Below are 21,102 nucleotides of genomic sequence, written 5' to 3'. Positions count from 1 at the left end.
ATAAATAATTGGTTCACATAAAAGTGGTTCTCAGACAGTGGTGCGTGTCCCATTAGTAGTACTTGGACTTATTCAGGTGGTAATCAGGGCCATCTGCAATTTAAGACCTTCATTATCATAAGGACTGCTCTTCTACAACACTTTGGGCTTCACATTTTTAACATTCTCCATTACCTGCGCCACAAACTGGAGAACAAATGAGCGATGCATGTGACAAACCCGCTCCCTACCGCTTTGTTCTGTTATAATTGCGATGATTAGGATCAGTTACAGAGCACTGTGTCCAAAACTGTCTCATCACTCTGCGGTGTTAAACAGTAACAAATGATCAGGTCAAGTATCACTAATGGTGCTCGGCATGGCTCCGCCGACTGCATCTAAACCACCACGGCGAACATGCAGCTTGTTTATTAAAAGCTCTCTGTACCTGAACACACTTAACGGTAATGGCTGGAGTGCGATGTACGCGCTCTTTTAATGCATTAAGGATCGGCCCTAGAACTGGAAATGGGGCCGTTTATTGTTGGGTTTACATGTGCAGACAGGCAACCGCTCACAGGCATTGACATCAACCCATCACAAGGCAGATTGTGGTGGAAGGAGGCCAGCATGTACACCATTTGGAGGTAATAGACTGTAATTCTTTGCTGCAACAGAACATTGGTACATGGCACAGAGGGACAATATATAAAGAAGGTTTCTTGGGAAATAAAGTACAAACACTACAAAGGAATTCGTAACATTTTAAGAGTTTGCTTCCACCTTTGGGAATCCAAATCCAACCAATTTGTTTTGTATAGCCTGATATCACAAAAGGTGTAGCCTCACAGGGCCTCACCAAAAATAACAGCAATTAAAACAGTAAAACACTAATCAATGTAATTTCCAAGCAAATGTAGTGTCTGAATAAGCAGTCAGCAGCAGATGGAAACTTGCCACAGGCGTCCTCGGTCCTTAAACCTTTCTACATGGCAAGGAAGAATTCAAAAACCATGTGGGAGAAAAGAGAAACCACAGAGACAACCACACAGACGAGAGATCCACTCCCATGGATAGACCCAGGGCTGAAGATTGAGCCCTGAACCTTTCGAATAAAGGTTACATCAAACAATAAAAAACAAATTTAAGGTTAATAACAGCTATTCAGTGTAGCATTGGCAATCCTGATTACGCTAACCTGCAGAATGTACAGTATGCGCCACAATTGGTCACATGTCAGAGGAAATCCATCCATACTCGGAAAGAACAAGGGTCTGGTAAACTAATCCTGGACCTCTTTATAATGTTCTGTATTGAATGGTATGTCCTTGTCATTACTTGTGTTTGATCTGAATCTTCAGATCAAACACATTGGTGATGGTTGGTTTAACTAAGTGATTCAACTACAACAATTAAGATCACTGTCCTCGCCCGTTGAATGTGACTCTGGCAGATTTGCACGTGAACGTTTATGGGGTATAGCATCTGTTGATATCAGCTGTTTGGTCCTCCATATGTTGCTATTACTGCAAGATCATGTGTTGTATTGTTCATAAAGCATCAATGGGAAAGCTCTGCCAATTATAGTGGCACAACTTGGAGCTGTCTCCTGTACCTTAAAGCCACAGATTATGTTACAACTGAACTCTGCGGTCTTTGCGGTCATGAATTCAGGCTGAGATCGACTGGGGCTGTGCCAAAGATGTAGATCGTGATCTAACTGGAGATCACTACAATAAACTAGTCCATTGGCTACTTGCTTTCACAACCTATTATGCCTGTTATTCCCCTACTTGAAAGTTAGTTTTCTGTAACATGGTAGTTGCCTTCTTCCACTTCGATCTGCTGTAATACTATACTAGTCTCTCCTTCATCCTCGCCTCTTCATCTGCCCCCTACTGGTCACTGTACGCCCTGCGCGCCAGCACACCACCCATCACGCTGGCTAATGATGTGGAAGCTCCATCTCCGCGCCCAAAATAACCCGGTATCCAACGGGCTGTATAGACACAATATGCAGCCCCCGAACGCTCTGTCATGTTGTCAGCCTGACCGCCACCGCTTTGACTTCTCCCATGCAGAGGCGGTCGGGCGGGGGGCTGCCGGGAACACGCTGCTCCCGCGCTAAATAACAGTATCGCTATAAAATGAGCCATTGTTAGCGAACAGTCAGGGGGACGGAGAGAAGAATGAGAGGCCGGCGCACTTGATTAGCTCCGAATTGGCGTCTAGGGGCGGCACACCGGGAACACATCGCCACGTCACGTTTAATTGGCGGAAAAGATTGCCGGTTACAGGTGGTTTTACGGCCTCACAATGTGCCGAGACATAATTTGATGGCAGTGAATGCAGTCCTACAGCGACAAGGGAACTTTGTGCTCCACATGGGAATTATGTAGCCTCGACCTAAGATCAAATGATTCAAATGAATGTGATTTGATTGATAAAACATTTTTACCAGCCGGAAGGTTTTTTTTTTTCTTTTTTCGGACCAATAGTAAGTTATCATGGCTAAAACATTTTGGTCCATGGATATTGGGCATGAGAAGGTTCTGGCTAAAGACCTCTCCTGTCAGGTATCTTCATGCTCAGGTCCATGTGAGACTAAGAACAAGATATGAGTTTGTAAGTTCTCTTTTATACGTACAGTATACTGTGACCAAAACCTTTTTACATTAGCTCAGATAATTAATCTGAATCAATCTGTGTGAACCCTGTAAAGCCCAAAGTCTTTTCTCGACTTTAACATCAACTGATATTTGACAGACACAGATGTTTTTTTCCTCTCTGTTCTTGGTTTATGAGCACAATCTGTAAACAAAGTAGTTAAAGCACTATACAGCAGTGGTTCTCAACTGGCATGGCTTCTGGACCCACCGTTATCCTAGGATGACAAGCCATGACCAAAATAAAAAATGTATTTGCTATGTGCAATGCAATCATGAGTCAATATCTATTCGCCTTTAAAGTTGAAGTTACGATCAAAACAACTCAATAACAGTCATTATAACTGACTCTCAGTGTGTTACGGCCCCAGGTCCCCAGGCTCTCTCCTTTTTGTCTATTTGTTTGTGTGGCTTAAACTTGTGTTTTTCCCACCATGTAAATTCTCTGCCGTGGTCCTGACATGGGCTTGGTGGACTATGTTGGGTGTCCTGGCTGGTGACTGGGTCCTTGGATCTGAAGCTGTGCGATTGTTGGGGAGGCTCTGCACCATCTCATTAAAGCGTGTCAGCCCTATAAAAGGACCACAACGTTTGTGTTTTCTGTGTTACTTGTTTTATCGGTCTATGTGACACTCGTGATTTGAGACACTTATTAGTTTTGTTCATATTTTGTTAAGGTTTAGGAACTTGGTTTGCTACACTTGTTTGTTGTTTTGTTTAGGTTAATTTATGTTAACCTTTTGAGCCTTTGTTTGGTTATTTTAGTTACTCCTTTGAGAACTTTACCTTTTACACTCCTTTATTAAATTACAACCTTATTTATCAATTTTACATCTTGGTTTTTGTTGCAACTTTTTAATCCTAGCTGAGCCGGTGTGTAACAACACAATTTTGAAGAAAATGCTTACAGGCTCGCGACCCACTGAATATTATTCCACGACCCGTTCCCTTTGGGTCCTGACCCACCAGTTGAGAACCACTGCTTTGCAGAACAGGAATGCATTGAAAGTAGGCTACTTAGTAGGCAAATATATTCAATAAAAAAACATAAAATCATGAAATTGAATTATACGTAACCAAAAAACATGTGAGTTTGCATTAACATTAGGATGTTTGAGAAGGCTCTCTGTCGTCCAGGAATCATCAATTGTTGTATCCATTTTCAAACATCAACTGAACTGAAGGAGGAGGTTTCACTTCTATCTTCAGACACCCCTCTCTTGTACATTCTTAAATTCTGACTTCAAGAGAAAAAGAAGCTATGTTTTGTGTATGTTGTATTTACCACTGGTGACGAAGCAGTAAGCTGAGATTTCTAGCTCTTGTTTCGTTTACTATTCAAATATTGTTTCTCTATGAGAGTTGGTTTCTTTTACCAACAAAAGGATGGCACTTCCTATGAGCACCAGCCCTTTCCATTATCCTAAATGCAACCCATACACTGGCAATTACTGAGCCCTATAGCCATGCAGCAAAAGGCCACCATTAACCTGATATATAATTTTTAATGCACCCATCTAAGGACGCTCATAAACATGCATTCATCCATGACCTTGCTGCATAAAATATATGACCAGAGGACACAGCGAGCGTTCGGTTATGTGACACTCCTGCTTGTTACATGTTAATTTAGCTTCAGCATCCCATCGCGAGTCCATAAATCAGCGTTTGTGCATTTGGCTATGTGACATTTTGATGCTCTTTCCGAGGCGGTGGGAGGGCTGCCGAAGCGCGGGGGGGATTGGAGTCGGCAGATGAGTGGAGAGGCATTTATCCAGATGTCAGGCCTAAGAAGAGCTTGTCAGACATGGCACTGCGGCTCGCACGCACAGATCCGGGTAGACAGGATGGGAATGGCTGCACAAGAAGAAAGAGAGCATTCCAGTAGCAGAGGAGGTGGTGGTGGTTGTGACTTGGAGGTGTTGTGCTGTCTAGTTCATACAAATAGCGTCATTCGTTTCCAATGCAGGCCTCTTCAACCAATAGCCACAAATTTATGAGCTACAAAGGTCGTGCTGGTTGGTGATAGTGGAAGTGTGGCTTGAAATGTGTGTGTTCACATGTATTATTTCTGTCTGTTAGACTAGTGCCATTATTTAGGCCTGTGATCTCCAACCAGTAACTCAGGAACTACCAGCCCTTTCCAAGTTGCCTGCTGGTGCTCTGGAATGGAGGACAGAGACTTGCCAGAGATCGTAAGGAACGAAAGGGCTTCCTGGTCTCCTGGTACACAGGGCTGCGGGATGTGGCTGTCCCTCCTTTAAAGGAACAGGCCACCATTTTTTCATACTGAGATATGTTCTTACCTGAACTTAGACGAGTTGGTGCATACCTGTCTTTGTGCGTGCCCTCAGTCACACACAACGACCAAAGAAGTTGTTAGCATTTGGCCTCTCCCAACATATCCCTATAGCTCCAAATGGGAGTGAAGTTGGAAGCTACCACGCTCTTTCACGGGCACGCACAAAGACCAGACAGGTAAGCATCAACTTGTCTAACCTCAGGTAAGAACATATCACAGTATGGAAGAACTGTGTGCTCTGAGTTACGCAAAAAGACCAGGATGTTGTTAGCATTTGGCCTCAGTATCTCAGTATGGAAAAAAACGGTAGCCTGTTCCTTTAATATAGTGATAAGTATTGAAAAATGTGTTAGGGTTGACAGCTATTTAACCAGTTGGCATGTTTGCATAAAATAAAACTAAACCCATTGCACCTTCTTAGATACACCCTTCAGTATCTTGAAAAAAGTAACCAATCATAGAGGTTGGCTTAATGGTATTGTCTCGAAGAGCTTGTCAGACATCGCACTCACACGTATCCTGGTAGACGGTGTGGAAATGGCCTGTGCACAGGAGAAAGAGAGAGAATCCCAGTAGGAGAACACATGGCGTTGGTTGTCGGTGCTGGAATTGTGACTTCTCGGGATTGTCAGGTGTTTGATTAGCTGCGCCGCACCGCTGGGCCCTGTCAGATGCAGCGCGGCGGGAGAGCGAGGATTCGGGTGATGAAGACCGCTTTGTGGAGCGACGTGATCCGAGACGTGTGATGAGCGGAGCGCAGACAAACAGGGCTAAAGACGCAGGGCGCAGGGCTGGCAGCACACAAACACATCTGTGCAAGGGTGAAAAATGACTAAACACAACTCCAGACATGCTTCTATAGGGAGATTGAAAGTACATGAAAAGACAGGACAAAAGACACAAGAGGCAATTATGTATAATATACTTAAAGCTCCCCTCAGCTACTCCATTTTGCTGGGCCGGAATGGTTGCATTCACACATTCCATTGCTAGATGCACCTTCAAACAATGAGCTAACTTTGTCCCGCAGAAGTAGACCAGCGCCGCATCTCCACCGCCTCATCCCCAACACACCCCTCACCTGCCTCCGCACCGTGTACACATCGGACTGACCTGCTCTGTTGCAGCTGAAATCTTCATGAAATGTCCATGTTGTTTGTTTAATAGTATGAGGGCAGCTTTAAAGGAAGCTAACTAACTTTGGATTTTAATCTAACAATGTTCCACTTTGAATTGTGTACTTTTGCATTTGACCCATTAAAGCCATTGGGTCAACTTTTCAGGAGCAGTACATAGGCCATTTTAGCAACCTCAAGCTTGGCCTAAACCAAAACACCTCCTGAGGCACGTGTCCTGGAGGTAGTCAGAACTAGCCTGGCATCCATAATGATACCCCTCTGTATATTTTATACGAGGGGATCTCAGTCCGGGAAGGGAGCTCGGTGGTGCCGCTGCTGCTAAACTCAAATGAGTCCAATGAGATTTGTTTATTTGTGGTCACGTGTTGTTCACAAGCAGGATTCGGAAATCCCCTCAATAACAATCCACATATGGCGCACGGAGAGCCCGGAGCCTTTTTCTACTCAGTGGTAAATAAGCAAAAATAGGTGAATTTTGTTATTCATAGTTCTGTTTGAAAATGAACGCAAAACCACTATTGACGCCACTGATTGCCCTTTGCTGATTGCTCTTCGCTGGACAGACTCAATCACTGATAAAGCAGTGAGTCTGAATTTTTCCATGCAAAGCCAGAACAGATGCCGAGCCACATCAGCTGGCTCTTCTCTAAGACTATGCAAAGCAGTTGGGTGCATTGTCATGGTCTGAGAAAAAATGTCAATCATAGTTTTTGTGCTTATAAATGATCTAAGTTGCTTTACAAACGCTTGATTGTGAGGAGTATTTAAAACATATTATACAAATGTTTGTCTGTTCACTATTACATATCGCAACATGCATGTCCTTATCCCAACACTTTGGCCTCAGTGCTTTTAAATTGCATAAATCTGATATGTTTTCCTTTAAAGCGAACCTTCTATATATAGACAGAAAGGCATTATCAAAAATGCCACGTTTGTTTTGGTTGATAGGGTAACATATAGCCCGGGCTCTGGGTGACATTTTGATATGGATTTATTTGAAATGTTAGCTCTCTGGCCTGCATCAAAACCATCATGTTTGTGTGTGTGTGTGTGTTATTTCATGTTTCATTTGACATCTTTCCGTTAGATGTCCACACCATTCCCCTGCATCACCCTTATATAAGAAATGATGGTCAATACGTATGCTCACAAGCTATTTTTGCAAGAACTAAAGAGGATAGTAGTGGTTTTTGCATTCATGAACACTGATTTTTTTTTAAGTTTCACTCCCGATTCTGTTTCCAGAAAGCAGTTGGAAAGCCTGTTCAAATTATGGGTATGAGTAAAAGGCAGTTTCTTGTTTCAGATCCTCCCTGGTCAAAAAAACAGCACGAATTGGCCTGGCTTTGATGTCACCATGACGCAAATACTATTGTTTGTGAGCAATTTGATTTCCTGACCCGCAGCTCTCTGCAGCTCTTTTGGTATATGATGAGGGAGAAAAGGAGTGGGACCGGGCCATAAACGCTGGCCACCGAGCCACAGAGATGCTCTCCTTGTGTCTGAGTGGGTACTCCGCCAGGCTCTCAAGGTCTTGTCATACACGGCAAACATACAAACAAAAAAGACTATACTTACTTTCACAGTATATCGCTTTAGACTGAGAGGAGGGATCCATTTTCTCTTATTCAATCACTAACTCGGAGGACAGGTTTCCTTCACCCTAAAGGTTAGATCAAATGCAGTGGACATATTATTCCTCAACAATATTGCACTGATATGCAACAATAGGCTTCATCCAGGTATTTTGAAGCACTACTGAACATGTTTGAAATGTTAAAAGCCATCCAGGGCTAACTTGTAATGATATACAGGTATGGGAACGGCAACAAATGGTCACGTCAAAGCTAACATGTGGGGGGAAACCATAGACGGTAAAAAATAATGGACGTCTTCTGCTCACTCCTCCCCGTTTACCATAATGACCACGGTCGAGGGGGAATTCATGGAGGATTTACAGACTGCCCCTCCCCAACTCCGACAAAGCATGTTCCTAAAAAGGGCATAAGGGCGGGATCTTCACTGAAGACTCGGCCCTTGCGTGATGTGTAGCTCGCGCTGCTCCAATGCTAACAGTCCGACCCTCATTAAGTACGAGATTTCTAAAATTCTTCTTACGAAAACCAGCCTGGTTTCATAAATTGTGACTAACCCAGCGTTATCACAGGAGGAATATCTAGCCTAGTCTAGTGTTGAAAACATTGAAACCAGGCGTTAAAGTTGTTTTTAAGCTGTCTAAACTGCAATGCTTTTCAATGGGGGCCTAGTGGCAATATGGAGGTACTACAGCAATGGCGGCCTCCAGTGTCGTGGTCATAAAGCAGAGCAGCCAGGGGCCATTGGGGAAAAAACAAAGCTACAAACAAAGCTACAACACTACTTTAACAAATGCTGAATTACGGATGTATTTTCTACCAAAGAAAAACACATTGATGTGGCGACGAATGTGGTTCAGTGTCCCAAATATGTACAAAAATAACCATAATGCTAGCATTAAGGGGCTGCTACATGCTAGCTAAAAAGTGTCAAAATATCCACAAGGACTCAACTTGAATATGTGCATGCTTTGCCGGAAATTGTCTAAAACGAATAAAAAAAAGAAATGTTAGCTTTGCCGACCATATCTTTGTGAATGAAAGATATAAAATAATATTATAAATAATAGTTATGTCAACGTAAAAGGCATATTTTGTACTGAAGAAAAGTCTTATGACAAAAGCAGGTGCATAGCATGTGTTGTGAGCTACAGACTACACCTTGAATACACACAAACCAAACACAACTTGAACCTTTAAAGGGACAGGCCACCATGTTTACATACTGAGATATGTTCTTGCCTGAGCTTAGACGAGTTAATGCGTACCTGTCTGGTCTTTGTGCGTGCCCTCAGTCACGCAAAACGACCAAAGATGTTGTGAGCATTTGGCCTCTCCCAATGTATTCCTATAGCTCCAAACGGGGGTGAAGTTGGAAGCGACCACGCTCTTCCACGGGCATGCACAAAGACCAGACAGATACGTACCAACTCAGTTCAGGTAAGAACATATCTCAGTATGGAAAAACGGTGGCCTGTTCCTTTAAATGTGGACACGATCTCATAATTTGTTCTCTGTTGTCTGCACAGGATATGCCGCTTAGTTGTGAAACTGCTCAGCTGGCTAGTCTGAACGTAGCCTTACCGCCGCCTGCCTTTGATATGGATACTGACAGTTATATCTTTGTTTGAGAGAAGCTTTATTTCCTGACCCCGGCTTTTTGCAGCTCTGTCTTTACGATGAGAAAGAAAATGACTAGGACTCGGCCATTAGCGCTGACCATTGAACCACAGAGACCTTTAATGTGCTGCCGGCGTTCGCCGCTGGGCTTTGTCAGGCCAGCACTTTCTCTTTCAAAGGCATCATTGGGGATTTGTAAAGCAGATCAATGTGGAATGATATGGCTGAATTAAAAAGCAATCCATCATATGCTTGCACAACGCGAATGGCTCTTTTCACCCCATACCGCGTTAGTAACTGGCGCCGGCTTGGTTTTCTTCGTGCTTTTTGTTGTCCATAATGGGATTTACCGCTGTGTTATGGTGTCAATGGTCAGATGTCACCTTTATCGCCATTTATTTGCGCGAAGAAAGTCCCTGCGCTCAGCCAAAACACAAACTGAAGAGTCTCCAGCAGCTTGCCGGAGAATTGTGTCGTTTCACTTGAGATTGTGTGCTGCGGTCAGATGAGAGAAATAGATTTTTTGGAGTGAAAAGCAAGTGGGTTTGAAGTAAACAAAGAGGCAGCCATTTGGAAAAGTGCGTCATATATCGGTGCTTCAGTTGGTTGTGCCTACGTTTGTGTATTTGTTTTTTTCTCATCAAGGCGCACAAGGGCATTTGCCAACATCCTAAAAACAGGTTTCAGTGTTGATATGTAAACAGTACATTCACCATCAGTTACATTAAAACATAATGATAAAAGAATGTTATAATATCTGTTGTATTAGGCTTAGAAAATATATTAAATGTTGATTATTGCTTAGGATTAGAGTTAAGAAACACAAACTAGAGTAACAGACACAGAATATTTAACATTTTAGTAGTTTTGGCTTTTCCACTTGGCATGTACAGTCTGACAATATCCGAACGTTGACAAAAACTAGAAATGTCATAATGAGTGGATGTGATTGTAAATGTTTGTATGCAGTGTGCACGTGTTTCAAACCAACTAAGAAAGTAATGGAAGACTTGGGAAAATCGCTTTGTTTCACAAGACAAATGTTGCCTGTAAGCAGGTCTGGAAGAAAATATTTTACCGTTAGTCACAATATTGTGTTTGCTTTACTTCTGTGTTGCTTGAGAGAAACACTGCTGTAGCAATGACAATTTAACAACGGTTTAAAGGGCCATTTTTGTAAAACATATTAAAAACACAGGTCTGTGCTTTTTACAGTATACTGCAGTGTGCAGAGATGAGTTATGTTCCACTGTCCGTGGTGCTGAAGCAAGTGCATTCCAATTCAAACTGAAAAGACTCAGACACAGAATGCGTTAGGGAAGTTTTATTGAACGTGAATCAAGATTTGGGCTCAGACCCCGGCGGAAGATTGCAGTAACGATATGGAATACGTGGCATTGATGGATGATAGCCAGAATCTTCCCCGGAGCCCAGACACTAGTGGTGGTAGGACGAGACCTGGGACGGCAAGTTGATGACGACGAGCAGAGCCGAGGAGAAGCCAGGCGGAGGAGGGTCGCAGCACGGCTGGGAAACGGGCGAGAGATTGACCGGGCAGCTTGAGAAGGGGATCCTGGGCGATGAGTGACTGAATCAGCATGAGCAGCTGCCATGATTGGCTGATGTGAAGGTGCGGCTTGAGCTGGGGCCGTGATTATGATTGGTAAAGGCTGTCGTTGCTTAGGCGATGAATGAAGGCTGCAGGTACGTCTTCAAGGTTGAATTTGCGCTGAAGCTACATTAGTCCAAAATATGACTTCCGATGCAAGCTTTTGGAGTAATTGTAAATATAGAGGCATGACTTCTTTATGTGCACTGTCATAGTCACCAACTCCCCTTCCTACAATCTTGTAAGCCTTTGAGCAACAAATCATGTTACGGCAAAGGATTGTTTCAGCCTCTCTCACCTGTGCATCTTTTACACACTGTCACTTGACATGATAAAATCTTGTTCAAACTGAAGGAAGCACCAAAATAGTTACAACGGTGTTCATGTATCAAGTGTGATTCACCACATGCAGTGTCAGGTCCTGCACCTGTTTTTGTTTTTTCTTCTCAAAAAAATATGACCAAGAAAGCAAACTTTCTGACATCTTCATTCTACACAGGGATGAGCTTATCAAGGAGAAAGCATAATATTACATACCTGTTAGCTATTTGAGTGATAAGACTATAATTGAATTACGTGGACATTTTAGGATTTGTGTTGCTGTTTATCAACCTGGTGACACAGCAATTAGCGCTCCAGCTTGATCGCAAGAAGGCTTCAATCTCCAGGTCGAACTGGGCCTTTCTGTGTGGAGTTTGCATGTTTCCCGTACCACTACAAAAACATGAACGATAAGCTCCTCCTTCAAAAGTCTGGCATGACATCTGGAAATGGGCCTAGAAGCTGCCCTGCTCCTTCAGGCCCCAGCTGCACCAAAGGAAGGGTCAAATGCAGAGGACAAATATCAAATATATCCCTATATTGACAATACAGTAGACCTCAACCTTAGAAAGAAACCGATCAATTGTATCTGCATCAATAGAAACATCTTGTAGAGCCTCGGTCATCTGCACAGCCCTCGATAAAATAATTTCATAAGTCGCAAAGTGTCTGCTTTTTTTTTTTGAGTCAGGAAGGTCCAGCTGTTTCAATTGATGCGACTTTCAAATGTTCAACAAAGTAATTTCAAGCGGAGCACTCGTCTTGACAAGCATCTGCTGTGATCCTGGCTGCGATGTGAAGCAGGGACTTGTTGTTCTCTCCTCCGCAGTAGCACTCCTCGGCTGTGTGCGGGCCCATTAGAAAGCCCTTAATTTCCCGCTGCAGAGCTCGGCCTGATCCACGGAGCCCCGAGGAGCTATAAAATGTTGATTTATCTGCCTCTCCTGCAGCTTCGAAACATCCAGCCCAGAGAGGAGCTAATGATGTACTGCCTCCGCTACTTAACGTCGAGTTTGAGGAACGCTTTAAATATGGAAAGGGAAGCAGGAAATTAGCCCGGGTTTTGCCACCGCCGTTCCAGCATGCCACTGAGGCCCCGGAGTTTAAATATTTTTTTGAACTTCACTGATGACAAACACACACGCAGAGAGAGCTCAGCGAGGCAGGGAGCTCTTCAAGGTAAGCAGGGAAGATGGAAGTTTAATGATTTTATCTGGTTAGTAATTAAGCTGTGAGGGGGAGTTATTAGGCTAGAATTTCATGCTATGGGTTCATGGCAGGACGCGTTTTAAGTTAAGAACCAAGAAAAATTAGCTTGGATGTTATTCTGGCCATACCAAATCTAAACATGTGATGTGTAAAATGGTTGACCTTGTATTTTTGGTTGGTAGATTTGACTCTTACTAGACTCTTTACTTCAGGTACTTGGCATAGTGATTTCCCACAACTCGTGACATGTTACCTGGAAGACGTTACTGGCAAAACAACATGGAACACATCAAAATGAAAAAAAGGATAAAAAGACCCATTTTTTTTTTTAATGGCTTAGACTTTTTAGAGTTTTTATATATTTGTTTTTATTGTTTAATGTCCACAGGTTGAGTTGATTGTTGGTTTGGTTTCATTTTATTTTATTTTTGATTCTTGGCGATCTTATGTGCAGCACTTTGGACACGCTTGTTTATAAAATCCATCCATCCATCCATCCATCCATCCATCCATCCACTTTTCCCTTGCCGGGCCGTTGTCCAAATCACATTGTACCAGTCCCTTACGGCTCCTCCTTCAGATGGTGGGTCCATGGAAGGACGGCCTCACGATTAAATGGGCCTGTTGGTCTCTCATAAAGGGATTCTGAGCCACTCTTTGTCTGACCTATTACCAGGACCTTTTTGCCATGGGAGACCCTACCAGGGGCACAAAGCCCCTGACAACAGAGCTCCAGGATCATTCGGGTGCTCAAACCTCTCCACCATGTGGTGGCGGTTCCAGGAGGGGTTGTTTATAAAATGTGCTAAAATGAAGGTGACTGGATTTGATATGTCCTATATTAATTTTCACTCCTAGAACACTACACACGTTTTTCAAGGAACTATTACAAGTTGCATAGAATAGTGGTTCCCAACCGGGGGTACGGGCCTTCCCTGGGATTGCAGAGGGTCTGGTCATAAATTCAATTAGTATATGCAATAATCAAATGTGACTTCAGTTTCTTTCAGTTTATTTGTTTAAAATAAATACTTATAAGCAATTAAACCATGGTTTGGGTGAATACTCGATTCTGATTGGCTGGAGGGTGTAGGTTAAAAAGTGTTATTTTCATGTTTTGTTCCATTTGTGGGGCCACTGTTTGGACCTATGAGCCACGGCCCGACTACAGAATGCGCTTGCCTGGCCTGCCTTTTCAAAGACATGTAGTCTGGGAGTGCGCGTAATCTTAGCGATTTCCCGGTCGGCGTGATTGACAGATGGGATCAACCAATTAGAGAAACGCCATCTTTAATGTTTTGGAAGCGTGCGGCGACAACTCCCACCTCTTGGTGTCTGGCCGGCCATGCAAAGAATGCACAAGAGGGACATCTAAGAAATAGATTGGGAACCACTGGCATAGAACAAAAATAGAAACAATTTGTTAAGTTGCTAAAACTGAGTCCAAAAAGTCAACATTTACACTTGAAAGTCAAACTATGAACTAAGAATACTGGCCTGGACGATTAGGAATTGACACTTTCCACTAACAGCTTTTAATCCCACTGGAGTCATTCAGGGTCAAATCTCAAAGGACTTCAAAATGGCCGCTCCCCCCGTGTCTTTTCACTGTAATTGTGTATCAACTGTAATAACACTTTCTCCTTGGTCTCTCCTGAGTTGAACTTGTGTTTGCATTCCTCTCAGTGAGCGCCGGGCGATAACCAGCTCCTTCGGGCCCACATTAAAATTCCCCACTGCGTTTCCGTATTTCCCCCGACTCTTATCCCCTTGTTTCTCCTGTATTTACACAGGCACCCGGCTATCAAGAAAAGAGAAACTGCCCCGAGCAATCAAGACATTGTTAACTTTGTTCAACATGAGCAATTAATTAAATCTACACGGCCTCACGCTACGTAGGACCGTCAAATATGTATTCTATTTTTTACCCTGACATGGGTCATTCATGAGGAGGTTTTACTTTTCTCCAGTTTAAAGTCAATTCTCAAACTTTTGCTATTTTATTCCTGGTATTCGTGATCATTTGAAAAATATATTGATCACTTTCTCTCATTCTGACGGTTTAACAAATGCAATATTGTGCCGTATATAGATGACAGCAGTATGTCATTCAAGGGGGCGTGGCCTAGCCGAGAGGGGAGAGAGACTATAAACATAACTATAAACAACTATAAACACACACAAATATAGTCAAACTCTGGTCCATAGATGTTTTGTCAGTAGAAGCAAAGAATGGTAATCGTCGCTAACATTAGCATAGCGTGTAGCTTCCCGGTTGGCATTGTCAGTTGTTCAGGTAGTTATGGGCTGTTGAACCTTTGCTCTATGTCTGTCTCCATTGGGGGGACAATGTAAGAGGGACGGTTCTGTGATGTCCGTCTGCTTTCATCCAAAACAATTACAAAAACAATTCTAACTTAATCGCCAAATAAAATAGCTTGGTTTTATAATATAATGTCTCTGTCCTTGTCCGTTGACAAACCTGTGTGACTTAGGCCCTGTCCATATGAAGTCAAGCTGAGGACCAAACGCAAATATATTTTATCAGTCCAGTGTATCGTCCATACGAGCACGGTGTTTTGGGGGTCTGGAAATGAACATTTTCCAAACTAGGTCCCAGAGTGGAAAGATCTCAAAACGCCGTTTATGTGGCACCGTTGTTACAACTACTCCACAACTTTTACTAAAACGATGACATCACAGCTCCAGAGTGGTGTCTGTTATCCATGATCTACTGACCTTATAATGAGTTTTACTCATGGATCTATGATGGTTTTACTCCTCTTTGCTCCACTGCAGTCTACAAGCCACAGGTGACAAGAAGAAAAACACAACAGAGTCAGTCTGTGTCTTTGGACTGACAGTAAAAGTCTGGTCACTGACAGGTGACAAGAATAAACTCGCCTCCTCATCTCTTCTGTAGGTCGTGAATCCTTGAATCAGCTTCATTTTCACTGTTTGCATTCCACATTCCTCTACATCTTGTTCTATTATCTGTGTTACTGTCACAGCGCCTCACACAGGCCTGGAAGATGAATTGCGCCGTTTTCACACACCTGAGTCGACCCATGTGGACGCACACATTACAAAGCTGGCTTCGTGCTTACAAAGTTTCTGAAAGCATTTTGTCTTCGTGTTGATATAGCCTTAAATGTGAGGGGAAGTTTATTCTTGAGTTCCCTTGACCCACAAATCAAGGGTGGCGTTCTAACAACAATTTAAGGGTCTGCACTGCTAACACATTAAGCAAATGGCCCCTTACTACCGCTTGTTATGCCACATATTCATCGTTCAGCATTTGTTGACGTAATGGTGGAGTTCAGTTCAAGTTCAGTTTTTTCCCCTTCTTTGTTTCCCCGTCTGGCTGCTTCGAACATGGCCATACAGTCTTGCCCCCTTTCATTCAGTGCTGTCCTGCCTAATAAAGGATAGAGCGAAGAAAGAGATAAGGGGAGAAAGGGAGAGAGAGAAAGAAAGAAAGAAAGAAAGGGAGAAAGAAAGAAAGAAAGAAAGAAAGAAAGAAAGAAAGAAAGAAAGAAAGAAAGAAAGAAAGAAAGAAAGAAAGAAAGAAAGAAAGAAAGAAAGAAAGAAAGAAAGAAAGAAAGAAAGGGAGAACGAAAGGGAGAACGAAAGGGAGAAAGAAAGGGAGAAAGAAGGGGAGAAAGAAAGAAAGAAAGAAAGAAAGAAAGAAAGAATGAAAGAAAGAATGAAAGAATGAAAGAATGAAAGAATGAAAGAACGAGAGAAAGAGAAAGAAAGAAGGGGAGAAAGTAAGAAAGAAAAGAAAGGGAGAAAGAAAGAAAGAAAAGAAAGGGAGAAAAAAAGACAGACAGAGAGAAGTGCTGCCTCAAAGCACAACAGTCGTATTTCTGATGAGGAAACAGCATTGTAATATTGTAAAAAGCTTTAAAAAGTTGATTTTGCATAGTGCCCCCCATTTAACGCTGTCCATTCATGAAGATATCACCTTAAACTTTTCTCCAGCCAGGATTAAAGTCGTTTAATATACTTTTTGCCACTTGACATTTTGCAGACAAAAGCCCACCATTTGTCCATCTTGTTTCGTGTCTCCGTTTGGATTTGCTCGATTAAAAACTCCATTAAAATGAAAAGCCAGAGGAGCACGTGGCTTGATTGAAGAGCGTTGACACATTCACAGACTGATAATCCCACTGGGTCACCACAGAGTTCAGCTTTGATGGACATCGGGGAAGAAAAGGCGACATTTCGGTTCAGATGATGTCGGATTTGACCCACCGTCGCTCAGTGGGACTTATCTCTTTAGACAAAACAGAATCAGCACGAGCTCGGCTCAAATTAAGCCTATTAGCATCTCTCCAAAACACAGCTAAAAGCAATGTGGGAAAGTCTGGCTAATCTGGGTGTAATGAAAGCACAAAACATGGACTGTTTGGTACAAGTCTAAAAGAAGAAAAAATACAGATCATTTTATTGTTAGGGCAAAAAAGGCATAAGGAAATTACTTTTAACATATTTCACGATGGTTTGAATGAGATGATCTGATTGGGGCAGGAGTACATCTCAACAAAAACTTCAGCTCTTCCGTGACTTTAGGTTAATTCTCCAGCCAGGTGATTCTGACCATTAGCCGGGCTCAACATCTGGAGCTGGATATCAGAACACAGAGTGTGGCTGCCCACTGCTAATTATGGGTGGCCCTAGCGGCATCGAAGGATGGGTCAAATGCAGAGGACCATTACATTTCCCCATTTTGTATCATATAGTGTAATACGCAATGAGCAGCAGGGCGCGGCAGTTGAATGGAAACAACACTTGGCTCATTTTGGCATTTGGGATTTATGCGCCACTCACTGATCCCGTGGGTGCTCTCAGGCTCGAGCAGCCGCCTTGGGCCACCCATTCAATAGATAACGCGTAAAGCACAAGCACCATCTCTTTTCTTCTCTTTCACGAGACATTGAAATGCAATGCAAAAACATACATAGTCTATATTACTAATTTAATTGACATGCGCTCGCATAGCTCTGTAAGGAGAGCAGCTCGAGTCATGTGATGGTCTACAGTGGCTATGTCGTTTCACTTGACAACCACTGGTAAACAAAACGAAAATGCGCCTAGTTCCCTATGATTGTCACAAGCACTACTCTTTATTAAATCTTGGTGATTTCATTGTGAGATGTATCACTGAAACATCAAATTCACTCTCAGCTGTTAAACAGCTCATCCATGACAATTTGGTTGACACATTTCTCAATGAGAATAAATTAGCTCAGTCAGTGTTGAGTGAGCTTTTTTCATGCTCACTGCTGTAATGCTTTTCCACCACCAGATGGTGCCTATACAATGTAGCCTACCAACACTGTGTGATACAGTGTGACACAGTTATGACAGTGTGTGACACACTCTTAGGTCTCATCTGTCCATCACTATCAGGACGGGAGAAACAGCACAAGCAGAGCAACAGTGAAGTTGATTGGCTGACAGGGTCATTGACAGCACAAGGGACCAATCAGATTGATGGTTGTTTGTGCTGTGTTTTATTGTTTTTGTTGGACTGATGTGTAGCATGTGGGTAGCTTGGGGTGACAGTGGTGCAGATGGTAGAGCGGGTCGTCTCTTGATCGGACGCTGGTTCTGGTGATTATGCGGCTAAAACTAACAACTAATGAGGTTACTTTTCGGAGAAGTAACGAGTTACTAATAAGTCATAACTTTCTTAAAGTAACGCTCCCAACACGGACAAAACTTGACAACAAAATCAAATGCAGTTCAACATTTAATTCAAGACAAAAGTGTATATTTTGTCAGTACTTGTCAATAAACTTAAAACAATATAACAATATTATACATTAAGCGGATAAATATGAAGTCATTAAAAACACTATCAATAAAAAGCATATATTTGTTGTACAGCGTTGACCACAGGAAACCAACCAAGCTGTTATACTCCAGTTTCCCAGTGCACATATACATTAATTAATTAATGCCTTACTTGTTCACATGCATAAACACTACACCAATCCCACACAATGAGCCAGTTTTGAAAAGATGCCGCTGAGGTAACACAGTTCTTTGGATTTTCCTGATCAAATGTGTCGAGAGTTGTTAAAATGCAGTAGCTTATTTGATTAAATGATTCTGTTTCTATACGAGGTTGACATTACCTGTGCTTATTTTGACATGTAAAGTAACTGATATTCATTAGAAAACATGAAAAAAAGAAAAATCAGCAGGAAAACATTTCTCTTGATCTTATATTTGTTCACATTATCCACATTTGAATCAATAATGAAATAAATCAGACAGTATAAATTAAAATACAGTAAAAAAAACACTGGAAAACATTGTCTTTTAAGTTACATTCTGAATTATTTGGGGGAAGGAACATAAAGAAAGAAAGTGTTAAGACAGATGTAAAGCCTGCAGTAATCAATTATAAGGATTTCTTATGCACATAATTTTTGTTATTGTAAGGAAAGCTCATGATCGTAAAAGAAATGCTGCGTGTATTTGTCTTAAATATAGTACAGTATGTGTTCTCTGTTAAAACAAAAGCAGGAAAGACATTATAGACCCCCTAGAAATAGAGTAAAACAAAAGAAATAAAACCTGCATCCGTTAATTTCCATAAGGTTTTCACCCTGTGCACGCTGTAATGGTGATCCTCAGCCAGAGTCTACAGTAATAATCCCAGTGTGTCTGTCCATTTGCGGGCCCCGGGTGCGCACATGTACACAGTGGCCATGATGGAGAGGGGTCCATGGAAGGGGGCAGGCTCCAACAGGAAACCAGCTGCCGGGGTGCTAAGGTCAGGGCAGCCCGGATCACCACGGCGATGCGGTAATGATGGCTCCTACCTGTAAAACACAAGCAGAGGAGACAGGCGCCATCAGTCAGCTGAAGACGGCACCGTGACACGAGCGGGGAACCAGCACAGTGTTCACGGGGGATGTTCCAACACAGTATTGTACAGTACCCACTGATCAAATATGTGTCCATGTACATAATGATCAGCACACTGAAACAAAGCAACCTGTTCAAAAGTGGATGTTCCAGCATTGCAGAAGGAAACGCAAAATCAGGTTTTTTGTTTTGTTTTTTTGCTTTTTGTGTCGATTGTCTGAATAAAGAAGCTGTTGGTGTTAATTTTGACAAACATTTGCAGGATTCTATCACAAAACTGCCCTGATGAAGACACGTTTTGGCGTTTTTTAAGGCCTTTGTCCATGCTGCAGTAAAGGAATTTTGATTTCTGCCTGCATTCAACACATTTACTGTATTACACCAGCCAGTCACCTTTCTGCTTTTCTATATTGCCGGATTCTTGGAAGAGCACCCGTTGTGCTAAGTTTTCACACATTTGGGACCCGCAGTAGCGCCCATTGTGTAAACATTTTGATTACATTAAGTCTTTTGATAGAAATATTTCTTTCTTTCTTTTTTAATTTTTTAATTTTAGTCAAATAATTCTTTCACATTTCGAAGAAAATGTAAATCTAAATCAACTTTACATTTATGCTAGTTTATTCAAACATACTGTATTTAATCATATTGCACTTCTTCTCTTCCACCTCCTCCTCCGTCCAGACCCATTCCTGAAATTACGAATGTACTCTTTAATAATATTAATAATAATAATGCACTGGTTTTATATAGCGCTTTTTTGGACACTCAAAGATGCTTTACATTGCACTATTCAGTCACTCCATACTTGTCATACCTTGTCAGTACTAAGTAACTCATGCCCCTAGAGGCCACAAGCGCCACTGCAGGTGTTGTAGCACATAGTGTTTTTTTAGTCATTAATTGTCCGTGACAGTAAATACTACGCTGACAGAAAAGACAAAGGGAGAGAGGGATATTGTACATCCAATTACATATTTTTTTCCCTCAAACTTGGCTGTAAATACTGTTTAAGTGGCACTAGCCCTCAGTTAGCTTTGCCCGTTAGCCTGTTAGCTTCTTCTTCGGGATTCTATTAGTGTGTATTGGTGGCTCCGACCCGCAGGCAGCGAAGTTGCAATTGTGGTTTTCTGGCCAGAGACACCATAGGGAGATGAAAGACCCCCCAATCATCCCATTAACACTATTACCAGAAGGGACAACGGAAAGGATTTATTAAGGTAAACAAGTTACTTAGTACTGCTTTAACCTTAGATGATGTTTGTCCCTCCTTTTCATTTGTATTTATTCTTTTTGGTCGACAACCGTGATATGCATGTGATAAAACAGGGAACACAAGCTTTTAGTTTTAGCCAACGGTGCGTTATCATCGAAAATCCAGGTATTTAAAGAGAAAACGATGATAAAAGCTCCAAAAAGTAGATCTCCAGTTTGCTGACTTTTGGAACCACAGAAGTGAAGAAGTTTTTGAATGAGAGGCCAAATGTTTTACATTCTAAGCAAATAGAAAGCTACTCTAAATGGCCTTGTGGTTAAAGCTTCTCAACTGTGTCTAGGGTCCCGAATAATACAAAACACAAACAAAAAAGTCAAAGCTAGCCAAATTTCTCTTAAGAGTTTAGCCATGGTCTTCGCAAAGGGCTTTCTGTTATTCCCTTTCATTTGTGAATTATTAATTGGTACAAAAAAGCAATTTGTTCATTTTATTCCAAAGGTGTCACAGGTGGCGGGCAGTAATTTATGAACGGTGGTCAACGCTGGAGTTTTAATTAAG

General features: G+C 42.2%; 1 protein-coding gene across 1 annotated transcript in view; it reads left to right on the top strand.

Moving 5' to 3' along the window:
- The window catches only part of dedd1 (death effector domain-containing 1), a 516,989-nt gene that overhangs the window by 297,325 nt on the left and 198,562 nt on the right, over window positions 1-21,102 (top strand). The gene's annotated exons all lie outside the window — the stretch shown is intronic.

The sequence above is a fragment of the Gobius niger genome, assembly GCF_951799975.1.
Source record: "Gobius niger genome assembly, chromosome: 8".
Taxonomy (NCBI): Eukaryota; Metazoa; Chordata; class Actinopteri; order Gobiiformes; family Gobiidae; genus Gobius; species Gobius niger.
Note: the sequence above shows the minus strand (reverse complement) of the source record. Positions and strands in the feature narration are given on the sequence as shown.